This window comes from Hemitrygon akajei, unplaced genomic scaffold (assembly GCF_048418815.1).
Source record: "Hemitrygon akajei unplaced genomic scaffold, sHemAka1.3 Scf000035, whole genome shotgun sequence".
Lineage (NCBI taxonomy): Eukaryota > Metazoa > Chordata > Chondrichthyes > Myliobatiformes > Dasyatidae > Hemitrygon > Hemitrygon akajei.
Genome location: NW_027331921.1, coordinates 6058604 through 6075053, shown reverse-complemented (window position 1 = coordinate 6075053; position 16450 = coordinate 6058604). Strand labels below are relative to the sequence as shown.

Sequence of the window (16450 nt, the reverse complement as noted above, 5' to 3'; positions counted from 1 at the left end):
GCCTTTAACATTATTATGGAAAAGCATAGAATCAGAGAGGACAGGAACAATTTTAATTGGGGAAGGGCAAATCATGAAGCTAAAAGGCTAGAAATTGCGGGTGTGAATTGGGGATGATTTTTTTTTACAGAGAAATGTACTATGGGCATGTGGTCGATGTTTAGCGATCTCTTGCGGGAAGTTAGGGTTAAATTTCTCCCGGTGAGGAAGATAAAGAATCATCGGGTGAAGTAACCATGGGTGACAAGTGAGGTGGAGCATCTTATCGTATGGAAGAAGACAGCATACGTGAGGTTTATGAAGCCAGGATCAGATGTGTCCATTGAGGAATATAGGGTAGCAAGAAAGAAGCTTAGAAGGGGTTGAGGAGAGAAAGAAGGAGGAATGAGAAGGCCTTGGCGAGGAGGGTAAAGAAAATCCCAAGGCATTCTTCAATGATGTGAAGAACAAAAGGATGACAGGAGTTAAAGTAGGGCCGATTAGAGATAAACGTGGGATAATGTGTCTGGAGGCTGTGGAAGTGAGCGAGCTACTTAATTAATACTTCTCTACGGTATTCACCAAAGAGAGTGGACTTGATGACGGTGAGGACAATATGAGTGTGTTTGATGTTCTGGAGCCTGTTTATATTAAGGGAGAAGATGTGTTGGAATTGTCAAAATACTTTAGAACTGCTAAGTCCCCGGGGCCTGATGGAATATTCCCCAGGCTGCTCCACGAGGCGAGGAAGGAGATTTCTGACCCTCTGGCTAGGATCTTTATGCCCTCGTTGTCCACGGGAATGCAACCGGAGAATTGGAGGGAGACGAATGTTGTCCCTTTGTTCAAGAAAGCTAGTAAGGATAGTCCAGGTAATTATAGACCAGTGAGCCTTATGTCTGTGGTGGAAAAGCTGTTGGAAAAGATTCTTAGAGATAAAATCTGTGGGCATTTAGAGAATCATGTTCTGATCAGGAACAGTCAGCAAGCGTGATAGAGTTGTTTTTTGAGGAAGTGAACAGGCATATAGATGAGGGTAGTTCAGCGGATGTGACCTACATGAATTTAGTAAGGTATTTGACAAGGTTCCGCACGGTAGGCATATTCAAAATTCAGAAGGAATGGGATCCAGGGAAGTGAGACCAGGTGGATTCAGAATTGGCTTGCCTGCAGAAAGCAGAGGCTCGTGGTGGAGGGATTGCATTCAGATTGGAGGATTGTGACTAGTGATGTCTCTCAAGTACCAGTTCTGTGACATCTGCCTTTTGTTATTTTCATGAACGTCCCCAGATGTGGGGGTAGATGGGTGGGTTGGCAAGTTTGCAGACGACACAAAGGTTGGTGATGTTGTAGATTGTGTAGAGGATTGTCGAAGATTGCAGGGAGACATTGATAGGATGCAGAAGTGGGCTGAGAAGTGGCAGATGGAGTTCAACCCGGAGAAGTGTGCGGTGGTACACTTTGTAAGGCCAAACTCCAAGGCAGAGTACAAATTAAATGGCAGGATACTTGGGATTGTATATTTGCGAGTGACGAAGTGTCTCGGCCCGAAACGTTGACTACTCGTTTCAACGGATGATGCTTGACCTGCTGACTTCATCCAGCTTGTTTGTAAGTCTCGAAGTGAATGTGCCTTTCAGAGATGTCCTGTGTGCGTGTGTGACCGGATGGTGTGCTGCGGGAAGAGCGAGGAAGGGGAGGAGTGTAGAGGCGAGAGAAATAGCGTTAGGATTGCAGATACTGATGCAAGTTGTGCGGACCCACACGACCGGACTGTGCATACAGAGTTTTGAACAGACTCAGATCATGGTGATAGATATCCAGTGGAAACGAGCGAGGAGTAATGCTGGACGTCATCTCTCCCTCATAGGGAGCAGGAGGGCCGACGTTGATGGGATGCGCTTAGCGGATGGAGTCTATCACGGAGAGGGAGAGGGGGAGGGGAGGAAACTTAGGGTAGGTGAGAGGGGTTAGAGAGAGTGTGTGAAATAGAGGCAGCAGAGAAACAGCGAAGAAAGTCTGCGTAGAAAGGGAGAGAGGGAGAGTGTGAGAGTGAGCGAGAGACATAGTGAGTTAAGGGTAGACAGAGAGTGAGTGTGGGCGTAGAGTGAGCGAGAAAGAAAGACAGAGACAGAACAGTAACCCCTGGATCGTCCAAATAAGCACGATGCGTGTCAGAAACAGTGTGAAACTCCCTCCACCGTCCCATCACACACTCTCAGGGTCAGAGACGAAGTAAATCTCCCTCTAGACCGTCCCATCACACACTCCTGGTGTCAGACACAGAGTCAATCTCCCTCCTCACCGTCCCATTACACACTTCCGGGGTCAGACGCAGAGTTAATCACCCTCCACTTCCTCCCATCCCACACTTCCGGAGTTAGACTGAAGCACCCTCCACACTGTCCCATTACACACTCCCAGGGTCCGGCACACAGTGATTCTCCCTCCAGACCATCCTGTCACACAATCCTCGTGTCAGCCAAAGAGTGAAGCTTTCTCCAAACCGTCCCATCACACAGTTACATAGTCAGATAACCAGCGAAGCTCATTAAATATTATCCCATCGCACTCACGGGGTCAGACATGTAAAGTAGCTCGCGCACCATCGCAGCACACTCTACTGGAGTCAGAAACACTGCGCAACCCTCTACCCCCTCCGTTCCCCCACTCACCAATACCCAGCCTTGCTGTGTTTCCGTATTCTCGAAGTGAATGTGCCTCTCAGAGATGGTCTGTGTGTGTGTGACCGGATGCTGTGTGCGAGAAGAGCGAGGAAGGGGAGGAGAGAAGAGGCCAGAGAAAGGGTGTTAAGAATTAGAGACTGAAGCAAGTGGTGTGGAACCACACGACAGGCCTGTGCATACAGAGCTGTGCAGAGGCTCAGATCCTGGTGATAGATATCCAGCGGAAGGGGCGAGGTGTGATACTAGAGGTTATCACTCACTGAAACTTTCCACAATTGCCTGTGACACAGAGAAGGAGGAAGGAGGGTGCGGGGGGGCGACGTAAATGTGGAACGTTCAGCAGATGGAGTGCATCTCGCAGAAGGATATGGCGCAGGGAACGTACAGTTTGTGCGAAGGGGTAGAGAGAGTGTGTGAAATAGAGGCGGAAGCGCAAAAGAATGGGGTGTTCGCGTAGAATGAGAGAGAGGGGAAGGGTGCGAGAGAAACAGAGAGTTGGGGTAGACAGAGTGCATGTGTATGGGCGAGGAGTCAACGAGAGAGAGACAGACAGAACAATAACCCCTGAGAGTCTGAATAAACACGACCCGGGTCAGACACGGTGTGAAACGCCCTCCATACTGTCCCATCACACAATGCAGGGGTCAGACACAGAGTGAATTTCCCTCCACGCCGTCCCAACACACAATCCCGGGTCGGGCACAGACTGAATCTCCCTCCACACTGTCCCATCTCACACTCCCGGTGTCAGACACAGAGTGAATCTCCCTCCACACTGTCCCATCTCACACTCCCGGGGTCAGACACAGAGTGAATCTCCCTGCACACCCGTCCCATCACAGACTCCCGCGGTCAGACACAGATTGAATCTCCCTCCACACCGTGCCATCACACGCTCTCAGGGTCCGAAGCTGATGGCAGCTCCCTCCAATCGCTCCATAACACACTCCTGGGCTCAGACACAGAGCGATGCTCCCCCCACACAGCCTTATCACACACTCCAAGGATCAGACACAGAGCGAAGCTCCCTCGCCACCGTCCCATCACACAGTCCCGTTGTCAGAGACAGGTAGAAGCTCCCTCTACACTGTCCCATTACTCACTCCCAGGGTCCGGCACACTGCGATTCACCCTCCAGCCCGTCCCGTCACACAATCCTCGTGTCAGCCAAAGAGTGAAGCTTTCTCCAAACCGTCCCCACCACACAGTTCCAGAGTCAGATAACCAGCGAAGCTCATTAAATATTATCCCAACGCCCTCACGGGGTCACTGATGTAACGAAGCTCGCGCACCATCGCAGCACACTCTACTGGAGTCAGAAACGCTGCGTAACCCTCTCCCCGCTCCGTTCTCCCCACTCACCATACTCAGCCTTGTGTGTTTCCGTAGTCTCGAAGTGAATGTGCCTCTCAGAGATGGTCCTGTGTCTGTGTGACCGGATGCTGTGTGCGAGAAGAGCAAGGAAAGGGAGGAGAGAGGAGGCGAGAGAAAGGGTGTTAAGATTGCAGATACTGAAGCAAGTGGTGTGGAACCACACGACCGGCCTGTGCATAAAGAGCTGTGCAGAGGCTCAGATCCGGGGAATAGATATCCAGCGGAAGGGGCGGGGTGTAATACCAGACGTTATCACGCACTGAAACTTTCCACAATTGCCTGTGACACAGAGAAGGAGGAAGGAGGGTGCGGGGGGCGACGTAAATGCTGAACGTTTAGCAGATGGAGTGCATCTCGCAGAAAGATATGGGCGCAGGGAACGTACAGTATGTGCGAAGGGGTAGAGAGAGTGTGTGAAATAGAGGCGGAAGCGCAAAAGAGTGGAGTGTTCGCGTAGAAAGAGAGAGAGGGAAAGGGTGCGAGAGAAACAGAGTGTTGTGGTAGACAGAGTGTATGTGTTTGGGCGAGGAGTCAACGAGAGAGAGAGACAGACAGAACAATAACCCCTGGATAGTCTGAACAAAAACGTCCAGGGTCAGACACGGTGTGAAACGCCCTCCACACTGACCCATCACACAGTGCAGGGGTCAGACACAGAGTGAATTTCCCTCCACGCCGTCCTAAAACACAATCCCGGGTCGGGCACAGACTGAATCTCCCTCCACACCGTCGGATCACACACTCCCGGGGTCAGACACAGAGTGAATCTCCCTCCTCACCGTCCCGTCACACACTCCCGTGGTCAGACACAGATTGAACCTCCCTCCACAACATTCCTTCACACAATTCCGGAGTACGACACAGAGTGAAACCCCTCCACTCTGTCCCATCACACACTCCCGGGGTCAGACACAGATTGAACCTCCTTCCACAACATTCCATCACACAACGCCGGAGTCCGACACAGAGTGAAACCCCTCCACTCCGTCCCATCACACACTCCCGGGGTCAGACACAGAGTGAATCTCCCTCCACACCGTCCCATCGCACAATCCCGGGGTCAGACACAGAGTGAATTTCCCTCCACACCGTCCCATCACACTCACCCGGGGTTAGACCCAGAGTGAATCTCCCTCCGCACCGTCCCATCACACACTCCCGAGGTCAGACACAGAGTGAATCTCCCTCCACACCGTCCCATCGCACTCTCCCGGGGACAGACACAGAGTGAGTCTCCCTTCACACTGTCCCATCACTCATTCCCGGTGTCAGACACGGAGTGAATTTCCCTCCACACAGTCCTATCACACAATCCCTTTGTCAGCCAAAGAGTGAAGCTTCCTCCAAACCTTCCCACCACACACTTCCAGGGTCAGATAACCATTGATGGGTGTAGGGAAAGTACAGGATGTGAGGGAAGAGAGAGTGTGAGAAATAGTGGGAACAGAGTAAAACAGAAGAAAGACTGCGTAGAAAGGGAGTGAGACATTGAGAGTTGGAGGTAGTCGGGAGAGTGTGTGGGGGGCCATAGAGCGAGAGCGAGAGAGAGAGAGAGAGAGAGAGAGAGAGAGAGAGAGAGAGAGAGAGAGAGAGAGAGAGAGAGAGAGAGAGAGAGAGAGAGGAGAGAGAGAGAGAGAGAGAGAGAGAACCCCCGGATCATCAGAACAAACACGGCTGGGGTCAGACACAGAGTGAATCTCCCTCCACACAGTCCCATCACACACTCCCGGGGTCGAACACAGAGTGAATCTCCACACCGTCCCATTACACACTCCTGGAGTGAGACACAGTGTGAAACTCCCTCCACACAGTCTTATAACACACTCCGAGTCATCAGACATTCACAGGGTTAGACACAGAGTAATTCTCCCACCACACCTTCCCATCACAGAATCTCAGGTTCCGATGCAGATGGCAGCTCCCTCCACATCGTCCCATCACACAATCCCGGTATCAACCAATGAGTGAAGCTTCCTCAAATCCATCCCACCACACAGCTCCAGGCTCAGAAAACAATCGAAGCGTCCTAAGTATTATCCCAACGCAGTCACGGGGTCAACCATGTAAAGTAGCTCGCGCACCATCGCTGTAATGGAGTCAGAAACACTGCGCAACTCTCTCCTCCTCCGTTCTCCCCACTCACAATTCTCGATTTGAGTATGGCTCTAAGAGATTGTGTGTGTGTGTGTGTGTGTGTGTGTGTGTGTGTGTGTGTGTGTGTGTGTGTGTGTGTGTGTGTGTGTGTGTGTGTGTGTGTGTGTGTGTGACCGGATGCTATGTTGCGAGAAGAAAGTGGGGGGGCGGGAGAGAAAAAGTCATGTAACGGGTGTTAAGATTGCAGATACTGAAGCAAGTGGTGTGGAACCACATGGCCGGACTGTGCATGTGGAGGGGCGCTGATCCTGTTGATAGATATCCAGTGGAAAGGACGAGGTGTAATACTAGACGTAATCTCACCCTCATACTCCCCACAATTACCTGTGACACAGAGAGGGAGGAAGGAACTCCCTGTACACCGCCCCATCACACACTCCCAGGGTCAGACACAGAGGGAATCTCCCTCCACACCTTCCCATCAGACAATGGCGGGGTAGGACACAGAGTGTAGCTAACTCCACCCCGTCCCATCACACACTCCCGGAGTCAGACAGAGAATGGAGCTCCCTCCACACCGTCCCGAGGAAGATGTGGAACGTTTAGGACGTAAATGTGAAACGTTTAGCTGATGGAGTGTATCTTGGAGCCGAAGATGGGCGTAGGGAACGTACAGGATGTGAGAGGGAGTGGAGAGAGTGTGTGGAATAGAGGTGGTAGAGCAAAAGAGAAGAGAGTCCGCGTAGAAAGGAAGAGATGGAGAGAGTGCGAGAGACACAGAGAGTTCGGGGTAGACAGAGAGTGTCGGGGGGGGGGGGTACGGCAAAAGAAAAACAGACAGAGAGCGAGAGAGAGAACAATAACCCCTGGATGGTAGAAAGTAACACTACCGGGGTCAGATACAGTGCTAAACTCCCTCCACACCATTCCATCACACAATGCTGGAGTACGACACAGAGTGAATCTCCCTCCTCACTGTCCTATCACACACTCCCGGGGTCAGACACAGAGTGAATCTCTCTCCACACCGACCCATCATACATACACTCCCGGGGTCAGTCACCGGTTATTGTTATTGTTAAGGTTATTTCTCTCTCTCTCTCTCTCTCCTCTCCTCTCTCTCTCTCTCTCTCTCTCTCTCTCTCTCTCTCTCTCTCTCTCTCTCTCTCTCTCTCTCTCTCTCTCTCTCTCTCTCTCTCTCTCTCTCTCTCTCTCTCTCTCTCTCTCTCTCTCTCTCTGTCAACATTAGGAGCGGGTGATGGAGGATTTTACCTCAGTTGCCAGAAGAATTTGCTTTCAGGGATAGAGAGGTTCTTCTTGAGTGTGTAAGCATTCTGGTGGTCTGGTGGAGTTCCAGAAGGGAAGTCATGGTTGCCCTGGATTCAACGTTCGAATGCAACTCATTGACGTTTAGTCGATATTGGCACCGGTTCCCGTTCATCTCCTGATATTGTTCTCAAAGAGTCTGCTAGTCTCGATCGGAAGTGATCGGAGAGTGACCAATCTCTGTGAAGAAGAAAAGAAAAGATTATGAAAGGTTCAGAGAGTTAGATAATGTTAGCGTTCTGGAAGACTAGCAGGCTAACGGGAAGGAGCTAACCAGTGAAATTAGGAGAGCGAGAAGGGGCCATGTGAAGGCCTTGGCGGGCAGGATTCAGAAAAACCCAAGACATTCTAGAAATATGTGTAAAGCAAGAGGACAAGACGTGAACGAATTGGACCCAACAAGTGTGACAGTAGGAAAGTGTGTATGGAACCGGATGAAATAGCAAAGGTATTTAATGAATACTTTGCTTCAGTATTTACTACGGAAAAGGTTCTTGGTGATAGTCCTGATAACTTGCAGCAGACTGAAAACTTTCAGCATGTAAATATTAAGAGAGGTTCCGGCGGATTAGAGGGCTGCTGATGTTATTCCTTTATTCAAGAAAGGTAGTAGAGATTGACCGAGAAATTATAATCCAGTCAGTCTTACCTCTCTTGTGGGTAGGTCGATGGAGAAGATCCTGAGAGGCAAGATTTCTGAACAGTTTGAGAGGTATGATATGAGTAGGAACAGTCAGATTGGCTTTGTCAAGGGCAGCTTGAGCCGTACGAGCCTGACTGAATTTTTTGAGGATGCGGCTAAACACGTTGATGGAGGAAGTGCAGTAGATGTGGAGTATATGGATTTCGGCAAGGCATTTGATAAAGTACATGCATGGCTTATTGAGGATGTAAAGAGGAATGGGATTCAAGGGAACATTCCCTTGTGAATCCAGAACTGGCTTGGCCACAGAAGGCAGATAGTGGGTGTGGACGGGTCATATTCTGCAAGGAGGTCGGTGACCAGTGGGGTGCCTCAGCGGTCTGTTCTCGGACCCTTACTGCTCGTTATTTTTATAAATGACCCGGATGAGGAAGTGGATGGATGGGTTAGTAAGTTTGATGATGACACAAAGGTTGGAAGTGTTGTGGAGAAATGTAGAGTGCAGTTAGCGTTTACAGCAGGACATTGATTGGATGCAAAACTGGCCGGAGACGTAGCAGATGGAGTTCAAACCAGATACCTGTGAAGTGGATCAGTTTGATCGGTCAATAATATGGCAGGATATAGTAATAATGGTAAGAATCTTGGCCCTGTGGAGGATCGGAGAGATCTTTGGGTCGGAGTCCAGAGGAAGATCAAAGCAGCTGCGCAGGTTGACTCTGTGGTTATGAAGGCGTACGGGGTATTGGCCTTCATCAATCCTGGATTTCAAATTAGAGCTGAGAGGTAATGTTGCAGCTATATATGCTCCTGACCAGACCCCACTTGGAGTACTGTGCCCAATTCTGGTCGCCTACGGGAAGGATGTGGAAGCCATAGAAAGTGTGCAGCGAATATTTACAATGATGTTTCCTCGATTCGAGAGCATGCCTTATGATATTGGTTGAGTGAACTTGAGCGACGGAGGATGAGAGGTGACCTAACAGAGGTGGAAACGATGATAAGAGGCATTAATCGTGCGGTTAGTCATAGGCTTTTTCTCCCCCAGGAAAACCAACACGGGTTTAAAGAGCTGGAGAGTTGGTAGAGATGAGATGTCAGGGGTATGTTTTTTTTCTTACTCAGAGAGTGGATAGTGCGTGGAAATGGCTGCCGGCAACGGTGGTGGAGGCGGATAAGATAGGGTATTTTAGAAGCTTTTAGATACGTACATGGAGCTTAGTGAAGGGCTATAGGTAAGCCAAGTAATCTCTAAAAGAGGGACATGTTCGGCACAACTCTGTGGGCCGAAGAGCCTGTATAGTGCTGTAGGTTTTTCTATGTTTCTATGAAAACTGCGCAACTCAGAACATGGGTCCGAGCAAAATACCATCCAGGACTCTCGTTCTTTCCACAGAGTCTCCGTTTGTTACCCATATTAACGAATCCCCTGTCAGGACAGCTCGCCTCTGCTCTCCCTCACATTCCCTTCTGAGCCACAGAACGTTAAACAGAGCCACCAAACTGCTGTCAGCAACTACCACCACACACACACACCACACTCTCTCTCTCTCTCTCTCTCTCTCTCTCCTCTCTTCTCTCTCTCTCCTCTCTCTCTCTCTCTCTCTCTCTCTCTCTCTCTCTCTCTCTCTCTCTCTCTCTCTCTCTCCCTCTCTCTCTCTCTCTCTCTCTCTCTCACAAAACTGCATCCGAAATGTGTGGTTGTGTATGTGTGTAAGGGGGGGGGGGTGTGGGGGTAGAAGCTGAAATGGAATATATTGCTGGTGGATATAGTGGACACTAGAGTGAGTGTTGTCCACGCAGAGCTGTCGAAAGATTCCGAACCGAGAGGTCAATATCCTGTGGAAAGGGGGAGATGTGACAACAGGCATTAACATTCACCTTCCTCCTCACACATCCCTCTGATCACAGAGAAGGGGGGTGGTGTAGCGGAGTGAGGTACAGATATACAGAGGGGAGTAGGGGAGGTATGGGAAGACGGAAATAGATTTAGGGTGTAGGGCAGGGCAGGGTGCTGCATCCGACTAAGTGTATGGGGGAAGGAATTCGGTACGGAGACGTGGAGGTTTGTAAGAGAGGGAAAAGTGAAGGTGACGGGAGGGGTCCCTCTATTAACATTATGTATTCCCCAGCCTTGTACACCAAAATCCCTCTCTCTTTCAACACTTCCCAATGTTCACAATCCAGGTCGTTCCCTGCTGCAACAAATTAAAAAGCGCTTAAGTTCCAAGTTACCAAGAGCACCTTTGCCAGCAAACATCTTGTCCACATCCACACATTGCAGATCCTTTCTCATCCAAGACAAACTTGGCCTTGCTCCAATTTAGAATCTAAACCTGAGGAACGTCCTATCGTTTCCGACATTTACTTGAAGCTAATGACTTCCTGATCACTAGATACAAAGTATGCCCCTGAAGAAAACTCTGATACCCGTCTTATCTCATGCCGCAGTAGCAGATCAAGTATTGCTCTCTCTCTCTCTCTCTCTCTCTCTCTCTCTCTCTCTCTCACTGTCTCTCTTTCTCTCTCTCTTCTCTCTCTCTCTCGTCTTCGTACTGATTAAGGAATCTTACCTGAACTGAACATTTTCGACAAACTCTATCGCACTGGTCCTTTTGCAGAGTGCGACTCAGTCAATAGGTGGAAAGCTGAAATGATCTGCTATCACAATCTTATATTTCCTGCAACTGTCTAAGATGTACGGAGAATTCAGGGTGACCTGGATAGGCTGGGTGAGTGGTCAGATACTTGGCCGATGGCGTTTAATGTGAATAAGTGTGAGGTTATCCACTTTGGGAGTAAGAACAGGAAGGCAGATTATTAGCTGAACGGTATAGAGTTGGGTAAGGAAGTAATACAAAGAGATCTCGGAGTCCTTGTTCATCAGTCACTGAAGGTGAATGAGCATGTGCAGCAGCCAAAGAAGAAGGCTAATGGAATGTTGGGCTTTATTACAAAGGGAATGGTGTACAAGAGCAAGGAAATCCTCTTGCATTTGTACAGAGCCCTGGTGAGACCACACCTGGAGTATTGTGTACAGTTTTTGGTCTCCAGGGTTAAGGAAGGACATCCTGGCTGTAGAGGGAGTGCAGCGTAGATTCACGAGGTTAATGCCTGGGATGTCTGGACTGTCTTACGCAGAGAGGGTAGAGAGACTGGGCTTGTACACGCTAGAATTAAGGAGATTGAGACGGGATCCGATTGAATCAAATACGATTATTAAGGGATTGGACAAGATAGAGGCAGGAAATATGTTCCAGATGCTGGGAGAGTCCAGTACCAGAGGGCATGGTTTGAGAATAAGGGGTAGGTCATTTAGGACAGAGTTAAGGAAAAGCATCTTCTCCCAGAGAGTTGTGGGGGTCTGGAATGCACTGCCTCGGAAGGTAGTGGAGGCCAATTCTCTGAATGCTTTCAAGAAGGAGCTGGATAGGTATCCTATGGATAGGGGAATCAAGGGATATGGGTACAAGGCAGGAACCGGGTATTGATAAGGAATTGATCAGCCATGATCTCAAAATGGCGTTGCAGGCTCGAAGGGCCGAATGGTCTAGTTCTGCACCTATTGTCTATTGTCTATTGTCTATTGTCTATCTCTCTACAGATTTGTTCCTCCTAATCCAGCGGATCGTTGGCTGTTCTAAAATGTGGCCATTAATTTCTTGTCCTCATTTCTTCATTTCCGTTGATGAATGAAGAACAGTAGATGTTATGTACATGGATTTCAGCAAGGCATTTGATAAGGTTCCCCATGCGAGGCTTATTGAAAAAGTAAGGAGGCATGGGTTCAAAGGGGACAATACTTTGTGTATCCAGAACTAGCTTACCCACAGAAGGCAAAGAGTAGTTGTAGACGGGTCATAATCTGCGTGGATTTCGTTCACCAGTGGTGTGCCTCAGGAATCTGTTCTCCGACCCTGACTGTGCTTGACTTTTATAAATGACCTGTGTGAGGAAGTGGAGGGCTGGGTTAGTAAGTTTGCTGATGACCCAAAGGTTGGAGGTGTTGTAGATAGTGTGGAGGGCTGTCAGAGGTTACAGCGGAACAATGATAGAATGCAAAACCGGGCTGAGAAGTGGCAGATGCAGTTCAACTCAGATAAGTTTGAAGAGGTTCCGTTTAAGAGACTTTCAGAAAGCCTTTGATAAGGTCCCACACAGGATATTAGTAGGCAAAATTAAAGCACACGGTATGGAGGGTAGGGTACTCACATGTATAGAAAATTGGTTCGCTGACAGGAAACAAAGAGTAGGCATTAATGGGTCATTTTCAGAATGGCACGCAGTGACGAGTGGGGTACCGCAAGGCTCGGTGCTGGGACCGCAGCTATTTACAATATACATTAATGATTTAGATGAAGGGATTAAAAGGAACATTAGCAAATTTGCAGATGAGACAAAGCTGGGGTAGAGTGTGGAAAATAAGGAGGGTGTCAGGAAAATGCAGGGTTACTTGGACAGACAGAGTAAGTGGACAGATTCATGGCAGATGCATGGCAAATGCAGTTTAATGTGGATAAATGTGAGGTTATCCACTTTGGTGACAAGAACAGGATGGCAGATTACTATCTGAATGGTGTCAAGTTAGGAAAAGGGGAAGTACAACGAGATCTGTGTGTCCTTGTTAATCAGTCATCGAAAGTAAGCATGCAGGTACAGCAGGCAGTGAAGAAAACTAATTGCATGTTGGCCTTCAACACAAGCGGAGTTGACTATGAGAGGAAAACGGTCCTTCTGCGGTTGTACAGGGCCCTGGTGAGACCACACCTGGAGTATTGTGTGCAGTTTTGATCTCCAAATTTGAGGAAAGACATTCTTGCTATTGAGGGAGTGCAGCGTAGGTTCACGAGGTTATTTCCCAGAATGGCGGGACTGTCATATGTTGACAGATTGGAGTGACTAGGCTTGTATAGACTGAAATATAGAAGGATGAGAGGGGAACTGATCGAAACATATAAGATTGTTAAGGGATCTAGACAGGCTAGAGGCAGGAAAAATATTCCCGATGTTCGGGGAGTCCAGAACCAGAGGCCACAGTTTAAGAATAAGGGGTAGTTATTTAGAACAGAGTTGAGCAAAAACTTTTTTCATCCAGAGAGTTGTGAATCTATGGAATTCTCTGCCTCAGAAGGCAGTGGCGGCCAATTCTCAGGATCCTTTCAAGATTATTTAGATAGAACTCTTAAATATAGCGGAGTCAAGGGATTTGAGGAGAAGGCAGGAACGGGGTACTGATTGTGGATGATCAGCCATGATCATTTGAATGGCCGTGCTGTCTCGAAGGGCCAAATGGCCTACTCCTGCACCTATTGTCAATTGTCTATTGACGTTTTGATAGGTACACGGAGCTTAGAAAAAATAGAGGGCTATGGGTAAACCTAGCAATTTGTAAGGCAGGGGCATGCTCGCAACAACTTTGTAGACGTAAGGGCCTGTGTTGTGCTGTATGTTTTCTGTGTTTCCACCCATAAAGCCTCACGACGAATTCTCTTGTCTGTTCTGACTGCGCTCTGCGGTGACATTTTCTCAGCCCTGTAATGTCACCCCTCCTCCTTTAATTCTTCCGCTTTCTCACGTCTAAAAATATTGAACCCCGAAATATCGTGTTGTCCGGCTTGCTCCTCCTACACCCAATTCTGAATAACGGCTACAATATCAGAATTCACTGTGTTGATTCCTGCCCTGAGCTCCCCTGCCAGTCTTTAAATCTTACTGCATTGAAATATACGGAGCTCAGAGCACCAGTCGCTTGATGCACAACCTCTTGATTCCTGACTTTTTCTGAGGTCTCAACCACATCTGTCTCCATATCGACTCCGCCATCTGCTCTCGAACTCTGAATCCCAACCCACTGCAAATCGAGTTCAACAACTCTCCCAAAAACTCTCATACACAGTACTGACAAACCTGACCTCTAGGATATCAGCTGCACTCCAGTTTATGTGTAAACCGTCTTCCATCTCTTCTGTACACGTCCCACCTTCCTTGAAAACAATACAGTGATTCCAATTTTGTGGAGCCCTCCCATCGACACCAGCACTTGAGCTACGTGCTAAACTGTCTGGTCTTCCTCTGTCTGGGCACAACTGGGACGGGTAGTGGTCCTGTCCTTTAATTTAATAGCTAAATCCCTGACCCCATTTTGCAAAACCACCTTCACATACATACCGATTTTATTTGTACATTTATGCTGCTCACTCAGCCTCTTAAGAATCAAAGAGAATAAATGGTGTGCTGAGAAAAGAGGAAGGAAGGGGCGGAGAGTGGGGCCACAGAAAGGGTGTTCAGGTTGCAGCCGTTAGAGCAGAACGTGTGAGCTACCATTTTCTTGCTCCCTATCTCTGATTAGAGTCAACTTAAACGCCGATCTCCGACCCATTACTAGGAGTCAGAGGCAGAGCGAGAATCCCTCCATACAATCCCATCGCACACTCCTAGAAACATACACGGAGTAAAGCTCCCTCCGTAACGATCCATTCCACACTACCGGGGTCAGACACAGAGTGAACCTCCCTCCACACAGCTCCCATTATGCACCCCCGGGTTCAGACACAGACAAAAACCCCTTCCGCACCTTCCCATCACACAGTCCCGGGATCAGATACAGACAGTAGCTCACCCTACACCGACCCATCACACTGCTGGTGTCAGACATGTGAACAACCCCCCGCACCATTGCAGCGCAGTGTACAATAGTCTGAAAATGTGTGCAGCTCCTTCTCTCCCCCGGTCTCCCCACTCACCAATACCGAGCACTTCGGCGTTCCAGCAGACTCGAGCTGTGTGTGTCTCTCGGAGATGGTGTGTGTGTCTGTGTGACCGGATGGCGTGCTGCCAGAAGAGGAAGGAAGGGGAGGAGAGAGGAGGCCAGTGAAAGGGTGGTGGGGCTGCAGCCACTGATGGTGGGACCACGTGACCGGTCTGTGCATGTAGAGCTGTGGAGAGGCTCAGAAACTGGTGGCAGATATCCGGTGGATGGGGGGAGGTGCAGCACCAGACGTCCTCTCTCACTCATAGTCACCACAGTTGTCTGTGAGCACAGAGACGGGAGGGGGGCGACGGTGATTGTGAGGGTTTTAGAGGATAGAGCGTGTCACGGAGAGTGGGTGAGCCACAGGGAAGGTAGAGGATGAGGGACACGGCGAAGTGAGGGAGCGGTTCACGGTGACGGGGGAGCTTGCAAGGGAGGGGGGGGTGACGGAGACGGGTGTGGTGTAGGAGAGGGACTGTTTGACGGAGATTCCCCAGATCCTTTGATCTCTTCCCACCCGATGAGTTTAAACAGCACTCTGCGATTTTCTACAGAGCAGAGAACATCAGTAACAGAGCGGAACAGACCCTTCGGCCCAAAATTTTGTGATATACCAAATACACCAAATCTCTTCTGCAGACACCATGTCAGTCTCCCCCCATTCCCTGCACACCAACGAGCCTGTTAAACAGCCTTAAACGCCTTTGTGAATCTCCCTCCACCACCAGCGCTGGCAGCACGTTACAATCACTCACCAAACCCTTTGTCAACAGAAACGTACCAAACACATCTCCCTTCAACTTACACCCTCTCACCCTAAAGCTGGCCCTCCGGTATGAGACATTCCCACCCTGAGGGTAAAAATACCCGCTGTCTGGTCAGTCTGTGTCTCACGTAATGACGTAAACAGCTGTCAGGTGTACACTCAGACTCCCCCGCTCCAGAGAAAAAAAACGAAAATTTCTGACATCTGCTTTTACATTTTGCTCTCTATTCCTGTCATCGTCCCAGTGAACCCTCCTCTTTATCCTCTCCAAAGATCCTCACACTCATCCTGTAACGGGGCGACCCGAAATGAATGAGTGAACTCGGAAACATCATATACAGACCCAATCCCTATCTACTTTGTCCGTCGGTTCCTCGGCACCCTGATCCTGTTCACTGAAATCGCGCTCTCCTTCAGTTCTTCCCACTATTCACGGTTCGGTCCCTTCCCTTCTACACTGAGGATAAACAACGCTTGGGCTCCAACTTGCCAAGTAGAACTTTGCCGGAAAACAACCCGTTCGAATCCGCACTTGCCAGATCATTCCCGACTCCAATAAAGTTGGCCTTTATCCAATTTAGAATCTAAAACGGAGGTCAGACCTATCCTTTTCCATAAACACCTTGTATCTAATGGCATTATCATCACTCGGTGAAAATTGTTGCCCGTTTCAAGCTTTTGTCCCCTGCCTTGTCCATTCCGTAGGAGGAGATCATGTATTGCACTCTCTCCTTAGAACTTTATAGGTACTGATAAAATAAACTTTCTTTAAGATATTTGACAAACTACCCCACTGTTCTTTCACTGCATGGGACTCACAGTCAATACCA

The 16450-nt window shown here is 49.0% G+C and overlaps 1 protein-coding gene across 1 annotated transcript in view; it reads right to left on the bottom strand.

Annotated features, from left to right (window-relative positions):
- The window catches only part of LOC140720046 (uncharacterized), a 45339-nt gene extending 30392 nt beyond the window's left edge, over positions 1–14947 (bottom strand). The window contains exons 1-2 of the mRNA XM_073034945.1: positions 14847–14947; positions 11931–12048 (exon numbers count right to left, since the gene is read on the bottom strand). The gene's annotated coding sequence lies outside the window, so the exon portion shown is untranslated. The remainder of the gene's footprint in view (positions 1–11930; positions 12049–14846) is intronic.
- Positions 14948–16450: the final 1503 nt, after the last annotated feature.